We start from the raw sequence: 5,146 nt of genomic DNA, 5'->3' as shown, positions 1-5,146 counted from the left end.
CATGGATGCTGACAAGGTGGCAGCCGTGGCTGCTTGGCCGGCGCCTCGCTCTCCTCGGGGCCTCCGTGGTTTCCTCGGGCTGGCGGGATACTACCGGAAGTTCATCCGGGAATTGGGCCTCATCGCGGCGCCCCTCACACGCCTCGTGCGCCGCGACGCTTTCGCCTGGGATGACGATGCAGAGGGGGCCTTCCAGGCGCTCAAACGCGCCCTCACCACCGGGCCCGTGCTCCAGATGCCCGACTTCGACAAGCTGTTCATGGTGGACTGCGATGCATCCGGTGCGGGATTCGGTGCCGTCGTACACCAAGGTGCCGGGCCCCTCGCTTTCTTCAGCCGACCGTTCGCCGCGCGCCACCTCAAGCTTGCGGCATACGAACGGGAGCTTATTGGACTGGTGCAGGCTGTCCGCCATTGGCGCCCGTACTTGTGGGGGCGCCACTTCTTGATCCGCACTGACCACTACAACTTGAAGTTTCTCTTGGATCAGCGCCTCTCCACCGTTCCGCAACATCAGTGGATCAGCAAGCTGTTTGGTTTGGACTTCACCGTGGAGTACCGCCCCGGCCGCCTTAATACCGTGGCGGATGCTCTTTCCCGCCGTGACGCCGAGTTGGACGGCCCACAGGAGGGCGGGGGCGCTGTGGTGAGCGCCCTCTCCGGGCCTTCCTTCGTGTTCATCGCCGACATCCGCCAAGCCACGACGGTTGCTGCTGATGCGCTGCAGCTCCTGGAGCGCCTTGCTGCTGGTGAGCTGCAAGGCCCCGGCGCCAGAAGATGGGCTGCTCCTGCTATAGGTCCTCCACAATCCTCTCCAATTCAGTTTATATTCTATTCGGTTGACTGTCATGGACAAATTATGTATGAATTGGAATTGGAATCGACTGTCCAGGGTGATGTCAACATGAGTCAGCTTTGGTACAGATTTTCTTTAATTCTAGTAATCCAAATTACTCATTTGACTATGTTTCTCTTGCTCATATTATTAATGTGTTTTAGTACTTGATTAGCAGACATTCTAGCAATGATGCATCATCTCATTCATTGCTGCATTGCTTTGCTATTGTCTGTTATGCAGAGTGGTTCATACCAACCCACAGGATACTACAGAGGGTGCAAATGGTATCCCTCTATACTGTTCTTGTTCTACTGTTAACTATGACATGCCATCTACATGTTCATAACACGACTCTGTAAATGCTAGAAATTCCTTCGATGTAGACACTAATGAGTGGTCAGGAGTACAGAGATTGCAAACAAGGTAAATTTTGCATTACAAATAACTGACCAACCATCTACATGTTCATAACCTTTTTCTTCTCTAGATCCCTCTCACGAAACATATAATGGTAAAATATCATTCTTTCTATAAATATTTTGTCATTAATAGTGTTTGTACTTTCATCCACCTGAAAGCAAATTTCAATTTGATCTTAAAAATTCAGACATACCAGATACCACATTAGCAAAAGAATCAAAACACTCATAGCTATTTGTGTAAATACTTTTTTGTGGCAATACCAAGAACAAATAGAAAAAAAACTTGTTCATCATAGAGGGATGAAGAGGACCTTATGTTCTGTTAAATTCGCAGAATATACGATTCTTCCTTGCACTGTTTTTTGGAGAGAGTGCTGGAAGAGGACAAAGTGGTTGTTCAGGAAATTCACTGCCTCCATGGCGAGCAAAGGGCAACCTGAATGTTAGTCGATCATATCTGATCCTGCACCCAGAGTTGATCAATAGAAGGAATCAATTGGGGATAGCACTGTTGATATTGACGTCGATCCATGACAGTGATAGTGACATCGACATGGTATTTGCACTTGTGATTTGTGCTGCTGCTCAGAAAGGGACAGGTTTTGGGCTTCTTTGTCATGGCTTTGGCTTACTGTCATGTTTTGGCAATGCAGGGTGTGGTGTGGCAGAGAACAAGGACATTATGAGCCAAGATGAATCGCTTATGGATATTGATAGTGTAGACTCGGAGAACCTGCCTGCAGCATAGAATTTGTTAAAGAGCTTTACAAGTTTTACAGAGAAAATGAGGTGGTTTATTATTAGACAATGCTTATCGTGTTCCTTTTTCTTGGCAGATATATTGATATAATATAAATCATGAATTCTGATCTTTTGGATGGATATCTTGAATGCGCAGATGCTTTATCTATAATGTGCTTATAAGAATGAACAAGTTCAGGCAAAACTAAATAAATTAGACCAGAAATCTAAGCAAAAACTGAATGCTTTTGTTCTCTGGGCACTAAGGCCGAGATTTGTAAGTAATTTGAGAAACTATAGATGACAGGGACCATATATGTCTGTGCCATTTGTATGTCTAAAATATGCTAGCAAATAGCCTCTATGGTTTCTAAGTTTTTGATAGAGAAGCTTTTGCCCTAGGTACATCAGAGAAGCTTTGATAGGAATCAGAAAAGTTTTTCATCTAAAAACATTCATTTTTCAATTTTTATTCCTTGATTCAGGTTGCCCTGGGTGTGGTCTATACTGTACCTAATGAGGAATACCTGCAGAACCATTCAAGGTTGGAGGAGAATGAGGATAGCTGCTTGAGGACAACTACCTTGAGTTCATTGCCAAGATGGTAATGGCTTGATTCATATTTGCAATTGAATTTGGAACTGTATAACTGCATGATTAGGATTCAACATTGCCATAGTAATTTGAAAATTTCTTTGGTACACTGAAAAGTTTCAGTTTCATGATATTGCCATTGAATTTAAGAGCTGAACTTGCTATTTTGTATCATTCCAGAAACAGTTTTATAACTTTTCTCATTTACCAAAATTTGTTTCATGTGCGGAGGAAGATCCTTCAGCAAAGGTATCCAAAGTAGAAGGCCTGTTATTATGCCTAATTTGCTAGGCATGGCATTTCCTCGACAACCAGCTGTTATAGACTCATTTGTGGGTCGCCACTATAGGCGCCGGGCTAGACAGACTAAGGCGAGTAAGTGAAAACAAAATCTTCAGTACCCATCTCTGAGTCATAGTGTTCTTGGATATGCCATAGTTCTGTTTACACGAGAAAATATCAGTTTAAATTATATGTGCCTTTTTGAATAAAGATAGCTTGGTCACATCGGTGGAACATGTCCTTTTTTGTTTCAGTTTCATAATTGCTCTTCTTTTAGTTAATCAAATACAGGTTAATCGTGGACTGTTGTATACTTGGATCATTGGATGGCAATACCTCCACCATCTCACCTCAAGCTGCTTGACATTTCTGTTTCATGGTTTCCCTGCTTCAGCTCTGATCTCATTTGTGTTAGCGAGCTGATGTCGCTCATGTTTTACTCATAAATTGGTCAGTACCTTCATGATCAAATGTTTGTCCTGAATTAAATTGCTTATTGAATTTGCAGGTAATTAAATGTTTTAGCTTATTGAATTTGCAGGTAATTAAATCTATATAGTTCGCCACTGCGTCGAGGTAATCTACCATCATAAGGTATGCTCTTGTCACAGTGCTTTTTGTTATTACTGAATTTTCTTCATGCGCACCTTATGTGTCAACACCATATATGTGGATTCTATTTTTTTTCATGCAACATGAAATATTTGTGGCATGGTTCAGTGTGCTCATGTTGAAGAGAAACCTCAAACCTGATAAATGCAACATGAAACCTATGAAATGCTTCACTTCTACGTCATGCTTATTTGAGTACTCAAAGTATTTTGATTTCTTGTGATGACTTCCAATATTATGCATCTGTACTGTCCATCAAAAACTATATTTACTATGCATAATGAGATGCTTCTGTATCTCACCATGGTCTAATTTATTTATTATTCAATATGATATGCAAATTGTTGAGATACCGGGATATATGGCAAATTAAGAAACAAAAAAATCTATTATGCTTTAACATGATGTCTAATGGTCTTTCAAATCTCCTTATATTTTCTGACCTGTCAAAAAAATTCGAGCATTCATTAGTTCTCACGCGTTTAACATGGCCCTTTGTGGGATTTATGTTGTGTAATGGGGCATAAAAAATTAGTAATTTCAGTTTTCTTTGGTTTATACAGATATCAGATCAGAGTGATGACCATTATGTGTGCCTTATGATTTAGGTGTGTTGACCTTCATGCACATCTCATATCTATTTTAGAATTGTGAAGTGCTTTCTTTATAATTTACAATTGGTAGAGACGGAGCTTGATCACCTTCATGCACATCTCATATGTATTTTAGAATTGTGAAGTGTTTTCTTTATAATTTACAATTGGTAGAGACGGAGCTTGATCATAAATATGCTAAGGTAGTAGACCAAAGCTATATATATATATATATATATATATATATATATATATATATATATATATATATATATATATATATATATATATATATATATATATAGTATATGATACATGCATCTTTTCAGTACGGCAACACATGATACATGCTTTGTCATGTAGCCACTAGCCAGCATACAACATTAATCATTTTAGGACCATCTCATATGAGCACATACGCACCATTCATTTCCTTAACTAGCTGTATAAACATAGGTTATTGTTTTTTTTTCAGGTGTGTGGAGCCGAGGAGCACTGAGGAGTGAAACTTGGAGCTGGAGGTGCGAAGATGGATAGGAAAACTTATTTTCTTTGAATTAATTTATAAACTTAAAACTCTGCTAAACCATCCCCTTGATGAGAATATAATGCATGGAACAAGGCTGTGATCTTTGTTCTGCATACTTGAATCATGATCCAATTACTTTCTCAGACTAGGTGAGTTCCAGTGTGTATGAGAGTAGTCATGAATCATAGTCATGAATGGTTAATACGATTTTTGATCACAAATGTGTCACCACTGATACATAAATTTCATCTATCTCAATGTGTCGAGGGTATCAATAAGGGGTACCCTCACCGATACACATAACAAGACTATCCGTACGCAGGACGAGGCCCACGACTCGACGCTCTGGCCATACATATACGCAGCCATCGACGTCCGCAGCCTCGAAGACGGAAATAGCGTCGAGCGAATCGATCAGAGGTCGAGCGCTAGCTACCGTCGAATACGGAAACGGGCTCGAGCGAGTCGGGAAGCGTCGAGCGCAAGGACACTGTCCGCCGTCTGACGCGCGCACGAGAGCCAGGGCATTTAATGC

General features: G+C 41.2%; 1 long non-coding RNA gene across 3 annotated transcripts; it reads left to right on the top strand.

Moving 5' to 3' along the window:
* On the top strand, positions 784-4,828 carry LOC110429949. Of its 3 annotated transcripts, XR_002447137.1 has the most exons (11): positions 784-797; positions 1,079-1,122; positions 1,205-1,261; positions 1,595-1,816; positions 1,914-2,049; positions 2,487-2,605; positions 2,831-2,970; positions 3,155-3,327; positions 3,419-3,471; positions 4,053-4,097; positions 4,558-4,828. It is a non-coding gene; the product is annotated as an uncharacterized LOC110429949 (long non-coding RNA). The 3 variants fall into 3 exon arrangements; XR_002447139.1 differs by lacking the exon at positions 1,205-1,261; XR_002447138.1 differs by lacking the exons at positions 784-797; positions 1,205-1,261 and having other exon boundaries at positions 825-1,122.

The sequence above is a fragment of the Sorghum bicolor genome, chromosome 8 (genome assembly GCF_000003195.3).
Source record: "Sorghum bicolor cultivar BTx623 chromosome 8, Sorghum_bicolor_NCBIv3, whole genome shotgun sequence".
NCBI classification, from domain to species: domain Eukaryota; kingdom Viridiplantae; phylum Streptophyta; class Magnoliopsida; order Poales; family Poaceae; genus Sorghum; species Sorghum bicolor.
Note: the sequence above shows the minus strand (reverse complement) of the source record. Positions and strands in the feature narration are given on the sequence as shown.